Source organism: Sminthopsis crassicaudata, chromosome 3 (assembly GCF_048593235.1).
Source record: "Sminthopsis crassicaudata isolate SCR6 chromosome 3, ASM4859323v1, whole genome shotgun sequence".
Taxonomy (NCBI): domain Eukaryota; kingdom Metazoa; phylum Chordata; class Mammalia; order Dasyuromorphia; family Dasyuridae; genus Sminthopsis; species Sminthopsis crassicaudata.
The window spans coordinates 230,045,338-230,059,524 of NC_133619.1; the positions used below are offsets into that span (position 1 = coordinate 230,045,338).

Genomic DNA, 14,187 nt, shown 5'->3' on the forward strand with positions numbered 1-14,187 from the left:
TCAATCAAATCAGGAAACATTTAAGTGCTTACCAGGTGCCAGGCACTATGCTAAGCACTGAGAATCCTGAAAGAATCAAACATAGTTTGCTCTCAAGAAGCTTTCAATGTAATGTGAGAGACAAAATGCAGACATATATTCAAAAGAAAATATATTAGATATGTAAGAACTAGTTGTAGAGGGAAGACATTTGAATTGAGAAGAATTGGGGAAATTTTTCTAGTAAAAGATCAGGGTTTTTTTTTTTGTTTTTTGTTTTTTTTTTAAGAACTTTAGCAAAGCCAGGAAGTTAAATCGTCATAGTAGTCCAGGCTTTGGGGACAGATAGAGAAAATACTTGGGGTCCAGAGATGTTTTGTTCATGGCACAGCTAGGAGGCCAGTATCACTGGATTGAATAATATAGAATACAGGAATGATAGGAGAAGCCTAAGTTATGAAAGAATTTTAATGCTAAAAGAGAACATTTTGTATTTGATTTTGGAGGCAATAGAAAGCCAGCCACTGCAGTTTATTGACTATAGAAGGGTGACATGTTAGTATCTTCACTCAAGGAAAATCACTTCAGTTTCTGAATGCAAGATGGTTTGAAATGAGGAGAGACTTGAATGGGGCAGACCCAGCAATAAGCTCTTCAGTAATAGGATGTAGTATGGATTTGGCATTGTCAAAGGAGAGAATGGTATCATAATTGAGAGATATTACAAAGGTGAAATCAATAGTCTACGATAACCACTTAGTTATAGGGAACAAGAGAGAGCAAATAGCATCTCTTTGATTGTAAGCCTAAGAAATCTGGACGGTATTACCCTCTACAATAATAGGAAAGGTAGGAAAAAACAGAGGGTTTTAGGGGAAAGATAATGAAATATAGTTATGTGAAATGATCAGAGCCTTTGGGGCAGGATAGTTATATTTGAGAATCATCATCATCATAGACATTAATTAAATCCAAAGCATGTAAAGCGATCACTAATTGAAGTTGTACAGAGAAGAGGATGCAGGACAGTAGTACAGAGGGAGTAGAGAAGAGGATGCAGCACAGATCTCTGTGGTTAGAGGGTGTCATCAGGAAGAGGATGTATAGCAAAGGACTTAGTTCAGTCCACTAGACAAATACTTAGAAGAATTTACTGGATTTTTCTTTCTAAAATAATTTTTCAGCACCTACTTTATGCAAGGTTTCATACTAAACTAAGTGAAAATGATGAAGAAGTGTGAAGTCCCAACTCCCAAGGAATATGCCATCTAATTGGGGTTGATGAGGCATTCCTCTTTTTTAAAAAATGCAAACTGTTAGCATGTGCTGTATAATAACAAAATGATTTATACAAACATAGTCAAGAGGGAGGAATATATCATTTTTAATTAGAGTAAACAGAAAAGATTTCAAGAAGTATTCAATATATCATTTCTAATTAGTATAAGTAGGAAGGATGTCACGGATTTTATGGGAAATTTAAGTTTTCAACTTAGAACCTGGAATTCTTTCTCTTCTCATCTTCACTTCCTGGCTTCCTTGAGCCTACTTCCTCCAAGTTGCACCTAAAATCCCACCTTCTGCAAGAAGCTTTTCCCTGTCCCCCTCTAAGGCTAATGCTTTTGACCTCTCAGATTAACTTCAGTTTGTCTTATTTAAATTTTGTTTTCAAATAGTTATTTGCAATGTTCCTCTTTTATGTCCCTCTTTAAGAATCTGAGTTCCTTGAGAGCAGAGACCATTTTGTTTATTTTGTTTTTTTAATCTATCTTTGTATCATCAGTACTTAACACAGTGTCCAGCACATTAATAGATTATTAATAATTGTTTGTTGACTGGTTAGATTTAGTGTTGAAGGAAAAGAAAGACTTAAGTACTGAGAAAAGGATGGAATTGAGCAAAAGATAAGCATTAGCAAAAGGGAGACACAAAAATAAAATTTGTGCATTATTTTTTACAAAAATGCAGTTTGTATTAGAGATAACAGTTTTTAAAGTGAAGGAATAGTGTAGTATCTGCAGCTATAGTCACCATTACATCTAATACATTGGCTATGATAAAAGTGAGTTTATAAAAGAAACTTTTTAATTTATAAAAATAAGAGCTATTCTTTAATTGATAAATAAGTGATCTAAGAATATGAATAGACAGTTCTCAAAAATCCAACATGTGTCCATTAAAAAAAATGCTTGTAAAACTTGAGTAATGAAAAACAAGCCAAAATTCCGAGATTCTCCTTCATATCTAAGAGATTGACAAAGCTGACCCTTCTGAAGGAAAGAAAGAAAGAGAGATGAAGGAAGGAAGAAATTATTTTTTTTTTCTGTTCAAAGCTTTTTTCTTTTCAAAACATATGCACAGATAATTTTTCAGTATTGACCCTTGTTGTATAGGCTTGTAATTCAGATTTTCCCCTTCTTCCCCCTACCTCCTCCCCTAGATGGCAAGCAATCCAATATATGTTATACATATTAAAATATATGTTAAATCCAATATGTGTAAACATATTTATACAATTCTCTTGCTACACAAGAAAAATCAGATCAAAAAGGAAAGTGTTGAGGCCATCTTGATTGAGAGCTCAAAGTATATGAGCCCTTTGATCTCAGAGGCGAAATGAATGAGGCAGAAGACTTATAAAAAAAAAGAGCTCCAGTTTATTATGCTGTACAGCCTTGTTGATATACATTTTTGCAAGCATGATCAGCACTTGAACAGTAGGCAATCCCCAATCACCATTCAGAGAAGCAGCTTGGGAGCTTTGCATATGCATGGTATCTGCCAGTGGGAGGAGATCCAATGTAGCCACATCTGCAGCCCTTTCATAGGCAAGAGGTCCTGTCAAGGCATCCCTGCTTATGAGTAACTATGCTGTAATGCTCAGACTGAACCCTTTCCCATGACACATATCACTGATCTTTGCTCAACAATGGAGTTTCTGCAATGTAGCAAAAACTTAATTGTGCACCAAAGGTAGAGGTGGCCTCTGTATTCCTTCTTGGCAGGGTAAGTAAATGCAGAAAAGTAAATGAGTAAGAAAACAAAATGCAAGCAAACAACAACAAAGAGTGAGAATGTTATGTTGTTATCTACACTCAGTTCCCACAAGTTTTTTTTGGTTCCCACAATTTTCATCACAAAATCATCTGGTATCGCAAAATCATCACTGGTATCAGTCATCTCATTGTTGGAAGGAGTCACATTCGTCAGAATTGATCGTTATATATTGATATTGCTGTGTACTGTGATCTAGTTCTGCTCATTTCACTTAACATCAGGTCATGTAAGTCTCTCCAGGACTCTTCTAAAATCATCCTCCTGATAATTTCTTACAGAACAGTAATATTCCATAACATTTATATACCATAACTTATTCTCCATCTGATGGGCTCAGTTTCCAGTTTCTTGCCAGTATGAAAGAAGCTGCCACAAACATCTTTGCACATGTGAGTCCCTTTCCCTCCCTTAAGATCTCTATGGGATGTAGGCCCACTAGAAATACTGCTGGATGAAAGGGTTTTGAACATAGTTCCAAATTGCTCTCCAGAATGGCTGGATCTTTTCACAGTTTCATCAACAATGTATTAATGTCCCAGTTTTCCCACATCCCCTCCAACATTCATCATTATCTTTTCCTGCCATCTTAGCCAATCTGACAGGCGTGTCTCAGAGTTGTCTTAATTTGCATTTCACTGATGAATAGTGATTTAGAGCACCTTTTCATATGATTAGAAATGGTTTTAATTTCAATATCTGAAAATTATCTGTTCTTATCCTTTGACCATTTATCAATTGGAGAATAGCTTGAATTTTTATAAATTTGAGTCATTTGTATATTTTAGAAATGAGGCTTTTATCAGAGCCCTTAACTGTAAAAATGTTTTCCCAATTTATTATAATAAGTCATTTTGGACTGACAAAAACCTTGGAAACTAGAGGCTTGTCAATTAATTGATGAATGACAAAAAATTGTGGTATATAAATGTTGCAAAGACTCATGAACCGATTACAGGTAGAACAATTTATGCTATAATATCAATAACATAAAAACAAATACTTTTGAAAACTTTCATTAACTGATGAGAAATGAAACTAATAGAATTAGTAGAACAATTAATACAATGACAACTGCATTGTAAAGACAAACAATTTTGAAAACTATGAGAACTGTATTCAGTACAAAGACCATCTCTGATTCCTGGGAAGCAACATCAAAACCTGTTATTTACAATCTGACCAAGAGATCATGGATTTAAGGTGTAAAGTGTGATATATAGATGTATAGATAAATAGATACAGATATGTACAGATATATACAGGCAATGATGAAATTTATTTTGCTTATCTATGCATATTTTTTAACAAAAAAATTGTTTTTCTCCCTTTTTTCCTAAGGAGCTGGGAGATTAGGAGAGAAAATAGATACCTTTTAGATATTGTGATGCTACAAAAGTCTCATTGAATTGTTAATATTTCTTGTTTTACTTTGTTACAAAAGAATTCTGGGGGAGGTAGGAAGGGATAATCTAGAAATATTTGTGATATAGAAACAAAACATGTCAAATCTTTTTTGAAATGGAAAATGGGTATGCAGAATATGAAGTAAAGACTTTTAGCATAATTCACACTTTCTGAAAGTTGTGTTATTTAAAGAAAACCATCTGCTAAGAAATTTTTATCAGCACAGTCATGTTCAAAGTCCATTATTATTTAAATTAGGTGAATGAATAAAAAATAATTAGGTTTTTTCTATATGCCAAATATTGTGCTAAGCATTGGGAATGCAAATAGAAAATGTGAAACAGATCCAGTACTCAAATAATTTATACTTTAATTGGAGAAGATACATAGAAAAGAAGTAAAAGGAACTGTGAGGCAGAGAGCAGAGATCCTTGGATTACATGGAGAAATCAGACTATAGGGCCAAGACTCTGGTGAGTTTAATGATAAGAAAAATAGGGGAAGCTTAGGAGACAGAGGTAGGGCAGATGCAGAAGTATATTGGTTCTCCATAGAAGGAGTAGAGTTGTTTAGTTCCCATCTTATTATTCAGGTCTCATGAGCTTTTAAGCAGCCCACATGGATTCTGGGTAGTTCAAAAGATTAGGTTTTGAGAAGATAGAAGTTAATCCTGCATTAAGTGAAACATAAATGATTAATAATTAATTATATTTTCAATCCTAAAAAAAAAAAAAATTAAGCTAAATGATAGAATCCCTACAATTTTTTGAGAAAACTTTCATCTACATAATTATTTATATACCCATTTATTGGTATTGCATGAAAACTATTATTAAAGTTGAGGGGTTTTTTGTTTGTTTGTTTTTTTTTAATAATGCAGTAGTTTGCATTATTCATTTCTAAATGTTAATTTTTTTTTTTTTTTTAGTTTGAGGAGGGGACTTCACAGGGTGAAGTTATTGCCCTATTTTGGCAATCTATTTTATATATAATTTGCAAAGAGCTTTGCTTGTTTGTTATTATTCTAGGAGTAAACAAATAAGTCTTCCAAAATGCTGGATGAAAGAAGGGAGCTAATAAGATCTGCAAGTATTTAGTGTTAAATTAAAAGAGGCAGGTATTTTGTACCTAATCTATTCCAATGATACATGATTCTATTTCTTAGCCAATACCAGATTTGATGATTATCACTTTATAATATAGTTTGAGACATGATTCTGGTAGGCCAGTTTCTTTTACATTTTTTTTCCTATTAATTGCCCTGATAGTCTTGACCTTTTGTTTTTTATTCTTCCAGATGAATTTTATTATTTATTTATTTATTTATTTTTTTGTTTGTTTATTTATTATTATTTTTCTAGCTCTATAAAATGATGTTTTAGTTGTATGATTGATATGGTACTGAATAAATAAGTTGATTTAAGTAGAATTATCATTTTGTATTATATTGACTCAGCTTCCTATGAGAAATTATTATTTTTCTAGTTGTTCAGAAATGACTATTAATATGAAAAAATATTGTGTAATTGAGTTCAGTAAGTCAAATGAGTCTTAGTAGACATTGCTGACAATAAGGTGAGTAGAAATAATAAACTTCCAGATGAGCTATTCAAAATCCTAAAAGATGATGCTGTTTAAGTGATGTATGCTCAATGTCCTAGCGAATTTGAAGTAATACTCAATCACTGATTTAGAACATATCAGTTTACATTCCAGTCTTAAAGAAGGACAGTGTCAAGGAATGTTCAATTTCATGCTCATTTCACATGCCAGCAAGGTGTTATACTTAAGATTTTGTAAATTAGGCTTTAGCAATATGTGAACTAAGAATTACCAAAAGAGCAGGCTGATTTTCAAAGAGGCAGAAGAACTAGAGATCTATTTGCTAGATTATGAAGAAGGCAAAGGAGTTCCAGAAAATAAACATTTCTTTGTCTTCAGTGACTACATTAAATCCTTTAACTGTGTAGATCACAACAAAATGTGGCAAGTCCTCAAAGAGATGGAAATACCAGATCATCTTACTTTTCTTCTGAGAAACCTGTATACAGGCCAAGAAACAAGAGTAAGAACAGGACTTGGAACAACTGATTAGTTTAAGGTTGAAAAAAGCAATATGATATGGCTGAATATCATCTTATTTATCTAACTTATATGCAAAGTGCATCATGTGAAAACCACGATGAATCAATCAAAACCTGGAATTAAAGTTATATCTTGTACCCATTTTGAGCTTATCTTTTATACAGTGTGAGATTTGATCAATGGCTACTTTCTACCATACTATTTTCCAGTTTTCCTAGCAGTTTTTGTCAGATAGTGAGTTCTTATCCCAGAAGATGGAGTCTTTGAGTTTATCAAACAATAGATTACTATAGATTACTATAATCATTGACTATTGTATCTTTTGTACCTAATCTATTCTAGTGATCCACCATTCTATTTCTTGGCCAATACCAGTTAGTTTTGATGATTGCCTCTTTACAACAGAGTTTTAAATCTACTATTGCTAGATCCCTTTTGTTTGCATTTTTTTTCATTACTTCCTTTAACATTCTTAATATTCTTTGTTATTCCAGATGAATTTTATTATTTTTTCTTGCTTATAATGTACATTTCTGAAAAAATATTGAATAAAAATAATAATGGTTGTAGAGTACAGGCTTGCTCCCTGGAGGGCCTTGGGGTCAGCCAGAGTCAGGAAGAATTAAAGTCCTTGGTCATCGGGGGAAAAGTGAACAAGGCAGGCAAACTGCCACAAGGCATGCCAAAGATGTATCCTGGATCCTAGAGTTCAAAGTCACCAGCCTCTCTCCTTCTCTTTCTGCTCCCAAGTGACCCTTACCTCTCTCACTCCACCCTCCAATCCTTGCCTATCATTATCTTAACACCAAGCATTCAGCAAGCACCAGTGGTGAGAAGAGCCATTTATCTAAATATATGTTAATAGAGTCATTATCTCATATGGAATGAGCAATTAGCCTTAAGTGCCTGGTTGTCTGATTCAAGCATACCTTTTTGGAGTTTCAGCCCTCTGCACCTCCCACTTTTTTTGTTTTAGGACACAGGTGGTTACACCCTCCCTGATTTCTCAGAAAAGCGGGTGAAAACACCAAAAAGGAGGTGATCAACCCCCTCAACTTCTCAGGAAGAGAGGTAAAAAACACCAAAGGGCAGTGGGGAGTCAAGCCAGATATTGTTAGCGGGTTTCTGGGCTGAAGGCTCTTACTAGAAACAGATATACACAAACCCATCAGCATGGGGGGTAGCAATAAAGTACAGGCTATTAGTGATGACTCTCCCCATAGCCAGTGCAGGCTCAATGTGGTATAACAAAACATGAATTATACATGTAAAGTAATGATATGATAAACAATATAACTCAACATAGTGTTGTAAAAGATTTCCAGAAGACCTAGAAGGAGGGTATGTAAATAACAATCACACATACACCTCCTTCAGCAACTAAGAGATAATCCAAAACCAATCTATTGTCCATTACTTTATATCTCAGGGAATCCAATGATTCCTGAGGGTTTTCAAGTCCTACAACAATCTTTTTATATCTCATAGAATCCAATGATTCCTGAGGGCTTTGAAGTCCTACATCAGTCTCATTAACAATTTTTGATGTCCATGAGTCAATTGCCATAACTACCATGCTCTTTCAGTGGTGGCACAATCAGTTATGGAACCATTTGATGTTTTTTGGGTCTTCGCTTTCATTTCAAGGGTCTGCTCCATCTATAGAGATACAAGCAAACTCTCCCAAACAGTTAATCTATGTGGTCCCTTCCACTGTTTTCTGAATATCTCTACATCACCTGGCAATTATCTAAAGATAGTGGAGCTGCTCACACTGGACATTGCCCTTCTGGTGGGTTATAAAACCTGTCTGCCGGAGCCACTGCATCTTTGTCAAAGTTCAAGAAATTAATTATATAAAGAGCTAAATTTAGAAGTTCTCTAGGGTTACCCTCTTTCTTTTGTTTTTGGAGGAGTGTCTTGATGTCTCTGTTTCTCCTCTCAATTATTGCCTGTCCTTGAGGGTTATGGGATATACCAGTAGTGTGTAAAATCTTATACTGTGCAAAATGTTTAGAAGTATATGCAGGTCTGTTATCTGTGCTTGTGTGCTGGTGGCACACCCATAATTGCAGATGTTTGTATAAGGAATTCGTGACTACTCGGACTATCTCCTTTGCTGCTGGTATTGCAAAAGTGAATCCTGAAAAAGGGTCTACTACAACATGGATAAAAGACAGACAACCACAAGATTTATAATAGGTCACATCCATTTGCCAGATTTCATTGGGCTCAAACCACAAGGGCTCTTCCCTGCAGGGAGTGTAGGATCTTGGAAAGGAAGGCAAGATGTACAGGCTTTTTATTGTGCTCCTAGCTTCCTCTCTTGTTATTTCAAATTGCAAATGTAAACCTCCAGCAAAGGAGTATTGGCCAACATAGTTAGAAGGCTATCTGCCTTTGAATTACCATCAAAAAAAGGAACTTGAAGTCCACTATGTGTGTGGATGTGCAAGATATACATCTTACCTGGTTGCTTTCTCATTTGCTCTTGAAGTTCCTTAAAGAGCTGATATGTATTAGAAGCTACAAATTTATTGGCAATTCTTTTGTACCATACCTACTGAATAGGCTGAATGAGATATTTTATTTATATCTCCTGGATAATTAATGAGAGAGAGAATGATTGCATAAAATTCATTCTGCTGAGTGGACTGAAAAGGAGTTCTGACTATTCCTGAGAGTATACAGCACAAATGTTACTTTTGGATGCATCTGTAAAGATAGTCCTTTAAGAGGAACTTTAGAAACTTTTTCTTCAAGAATCCATTGCCAATTATGTAAGAGTCGGGTTATCTTTAATGGAGACCCATGTGTAAAATTTGGAGCTGTGGCCAATAAAATTTGCCATTCTGGGATTGTTTCACAGCACACATTAACTTGTGCATTAGTATAAAAGGTGTCTATCTTGTCAGATCTTATCCCAAATAATTGTACTGCTCGCTTAATGACCTTTAATAAAATTCTAGCCACAAGCACTGGTGAAGGAGTAAGGCTTTGTTCTGGTTGTGCTGGGAGGTTCACCCACTCATTACACTGTCTCCTTGATGAAGGACTGCTGTGGGTGCACAGTTTAGTAGCAAAAATGATATTTCCAAGGGTTTTTGAGTGACTCTTTCAACCACATTAGATAAAGCCAGTTCAACTTCTTTCAAAGCCTCTTAAGCTTATTTTTGTAAGCTGGCGTGGTGAGTTTAAAGCACTGTCTCCCCTTAAAATGTCATATAATGGTTGCAATTGATAGGTAGTCAAGTCTAACACTGGATGCATCCATTGGATATCTCCTATCAATTTCTCAAAGTCATTTAAGGTGTTTAGCTTCTCTGTTCTTAAGGAAAGTTTTTGTACTGTAAGCACCTTAAGGGTCTACGTCATGTCCTAAATACTGAAAAGGAGCATGTTTTTGAATTTTTTCTGGAGCTATGTGCAATTTGTCTTTTGTAGCTATGCTATTAGAAGCATATCTACAAAATTTGTTCCTAAGGTGCACATCGCAATATGTCATCCATATAATGTAACAACACTACTTTGGAAATGCTTTTCTTACTGGAGTAAGAGCAGTAGTAACATATATTTGACACATAGTAGGGCTATTTTTCATTCCCTGTGGCAAAACTGCCCATTCATATTTTTATAAGGGTCAGCTAAGTTAATGCTGTGTACTGAAAAGGCAAATCTTTTCATACCCTCCTTATCTAGAGGGATAGGATAGAAACAATCCTTAATGTCTATAACCCACAGAGGCCATTCTCTAGGCAAGTGAGTAGGAGATGGAAGTCCAGTCTGAAGAGTTCCCATAGTTTCCATTTGTTAATTTACTTTTCTTAAGTCACATAACATCCTTCATTTTCCAGATTTCTTTCTTACAACAAATACAGGGGAATTCCAAGGACTTAGAGAAGGTTGTAAGTGTCCTTAGTCAAGTTGCTCTTCTACTATATCTAATAAGGCCTGAATGTTTTTACTAGTAAAGGCCACTGTTCTATCCACACTGGTGTATCAGTTTTCCATTGAATAGGAGCAGGTGAGAGTGTTGTCATGCCTTCAACAGCAGCCCTGCCTAAAAAAATCGAAGTACTTATTTGTAATCCTAACTGTTGTAAGATATCTCTTCCCCAAAGATTGATGGGCATTTTTTCAAGTATAAAAGGAGTAAAAACTCCTGTTTTGCCTTCAAAAGTCCATCTCAAAGGGGTAGCACTAACTTCAGCTGTTATTGATCCTCCTGCGCCAGGCATATAGGTGTGTGCCTTAATCTTTGGCCAGTGACTGGGCCAGTTGGCACCTCTAATGACTGTATGATCTGCACCTGTATCTACCAATCCTTCTAATGGTATGCCATCTATATAGATAGTGAGCATAGCGGAAAGCTATAACTGCTGCAGTCCAGAATATTCCTGGATTCTGTTGCTTGGAGTCAGAATCTGGACAACTATCACCAGATTGCCTATTAGGAGTCTGTATCAGTAATTCCGATACTACTACTTCTCCTGGTCGATAAGTCATGCATTGTCTACCTGTATTAGTGAATGGGATATTATCTACACATTCCCCAGTTTCCCACATCAGTGTATGGATGAACACTGTTTTATAAGTACTCTCAAGAGGTGAAATGGTCAAGCCTACTGTATGGCGGGGCAAGGGATCCATAGGCTGGAGAGGAACAGATTTCACCTCTCCAGGGAGTATCTCAGTAGTCCCAGCTGCATACAACTCTATTCTCCCCAATTGTAATCCATTTCTCCCATCAGATTGCTTCTTGGCTGATTGGTCATGTCTGAGTACTGAACTTTTAAAGACTCTCTGGGTGTAGCATCAGCTACCATCATGTCCCAAGTATTTTTTGTTTTGGGCCTGTTTCCCTGAATCAATCTGCATTCTGATGCCATGGAAGCCTCTGTTGCATTTTGGACCTGGGGTTTTGGGTCTTGTTCTCCCACCCTGTTTTATCTCTCTGTCTTTATGCCACCATTGAGTTTTCAGATGCCCTACTTTACCACATTGAAAGTACTGATGAATCTTTCTGGAAGTCTCTTGTCAAAAGGGACCCTGTCTTCCCATGTTCGGATCTTGGAAAGTCTGCATCATAGCCTGGGTATAAAAGATATTTGTGCTTACAATGGCACAGCATCTTATGGTCTCCTCTAAAGGAGTATCCTTGTGTAATCCTAGTCTAATTCTTCTGTAAACCTCATTAGCATTTTCTTTAGCAAGTTGCCTTATCATAGTCTGTTGCTGCATTTTCACCAATAATTCATATGACAGCTGTCTGCAGACATAACACAAAATCAGCAAAGGGTTCATTTGGCCCTTGTGCTATTTTTGTGAAGCCTTCTCCTTTGTCCTGTTTAGCTGGGATAAAATCCCATGCTTTGATGCAGCAGCAGCAATTTGCTCATATGCTGCTATGGGGTAATTAATCTGTGCTAAAGTGTCTGCATAAGAACCTACACCTGTAAGTTGGTCACAGGTGTTTGAAGTATTAACTCCACTTTGACTATTTCATTGAGTTTGTATCCTACAGAGCTCACTATATTCAGAAAGCCACAACAAGTTTTGTCCAGGTTCGAAGCATGTCCTTGCTATAGATTCCTAGTCACTAGGGGTTAAGATTTCATAAGCCAAATTCTATAATAACATCTTAACATAAACTGATGTAGCCCCATAAAGAGTACAAGCCTTTTTCATGTCTTTGATAATTTCTAGATTAAAAGGAGTCTATCTTCTCCTTTCTTGACCTAAAGAGTTAAGCTTTCAATCTCAGGATACATTTCTATTCTCAAATTAGCAGTTTTCTGGCCTTATTCTTTGGCTTTAAGTAGTGTTTTTTGCAATAGAGTCACAGGAGAGGGTGATTAATGAGGGGGGAGGTGCTGGTGATATCACTGCCCCTCTCACTATTCCTCTTCCCTCTATCCAGGAAGATAAAGTTGATGGGGGAGGGTCAAGAGCCTTCTGGGGTGTAGGCGGAGTTGAAGCTGGGCTGTGAGAGTAAGAATCACCACACCCTTCAAGTTCACTTAACTCCTCATGCTCTCTAACAATATTTCCATTATGCTCTCCCTTCTCTTCCTCTTTCTCCTCACACTTCCTTATGTGGCTATTCTTAAAATTTTTATTTTTTTCTAGAACTTGCGGGATTCTTTAAAGCCAATTGTATTATGTTGTGTATATATAGAAAGTTTCCTTAGAAACTGAATCAAGACCTTTATCATTGTAATATTCACATAGTTGATCTCCTACTAGTTTCCAGTTGTCTGCATCTATTTCTTCTTCCTTGAAGAACCAAGGGAACGTGCATTCTAGTGTATCCAAGAGTCCATCAATCTGCTCCCAAGTTACAAGCAAACTTTGCCTCTTTATTATTCTGAGTATGCTTTCTATAGAGCTCTCTTGGGTTGAGGGTAGGAATGGGAATGGGGACAGGGATGGGGTGGGGATGGGGGAGAATCTTTTCCTAATATCTGCCCCATTTCAGCTAGAAAACACAAGTTACTAGTTTAACCCTTAACAAAGTAAGTTCCCTGTTTGTCTATTAAAATACTCACTCTATTTCCTGGTCAAAGGGATTTCTTCAGTGAAAGAAGGGTCGTTGGTCTATATTGGGTGCCAAATCTAGAGTACAGGCTAGCTCCCTGGAGATTTCGGAGTCAGCCGGAGTCAGGATGAATTAAAGTTCTTGGTCTTTAGGGGGAGAAGTGAAAAAGAGAGGTAAATAGTATCCTGGATTCGGAGTCACCAACTTCTCTCCTCCTCATCCTACTTCCAAAAGACTCTTGCCTCTCCTCCTCCACCCTCCACTCCTTGCCTATCATTATCTTAACACCAAACATTCAGCAAGCACCAATGGGGAGAAGAGCCATTTATCCAAATATATGCTAATAGAATCATTGTCTCACATTGAATAGATAATTAACCTTAAGTGCTCAGTTGTCTGATTGAAGCAAGCATACCTTTTTGGAGTTTCAGCCCTCTACAAATGGTCATCCTTGTTTTACCACCAATATTAGTAAGAAGAATTCTAGTTTATCCGTATTATAGATAATGCCAAAAAGCTTAGTTAAACTAAGTTAGAAAACTTAAGCTTAGTTAAACTAAAACTTAGTTAAACTTTAGTTAGAAAAACTCCATTGATTCCTATGTTTTCTAATTTTTTGATAGGAATGGCTGTTCTGTCCAAAGTTTTTTCTGTCTTTTTGAGATTATTTAATCATATGATTTTTTAAATTGGTTTATATTTTTCATTGCCATGGTCAATTATGCTTATAGTTTTCCTAATATTCAATCAGCCCTGCCTGTGTTCCTGATATAAATCCCGCCTATTCTGGAATGTGGTAGGACTCATAATTGATCTGCAACAAGGTGACCCAGTAGATAAGAGTTCCTGGACCAGAATCAGAAAGACTCATTTCTTGAATTCAAATCTGGCCCCAGACATTTACTAAGCAAACCGTTTCACCCTCCTTCTCTCAGTTTTTTTTTTTTTCTATAATGATGATCTAAATTAAATAGATTAAAAAATCTATATAAATATGAGTTGTCCTGATTAATAGAACAAAAAAATTAATATATAGTTAACCCTCTTTTTAAAAAGGAAGTTCATCAAGCCCTAAACAAATGCCAGAAGGAAAACAACACCACCACCACCACCTCTAGGACTAC

General features: G+C 36.1%; 1 protein-coding gene across 1 annotated transcript in view; it reads left to right on the top strand.

Moving 5' to 3' along the window:
- PUDP (pseudouridine 5'-phosphatase) overlaps positions 1–14,187 on the top strand; it is a 161,930-nt gene that overhangs the window by 112,059 nt on the left and 35,684 nt on the right. The gene's annotated exons all lie outside the window — the stretch shown is intronic.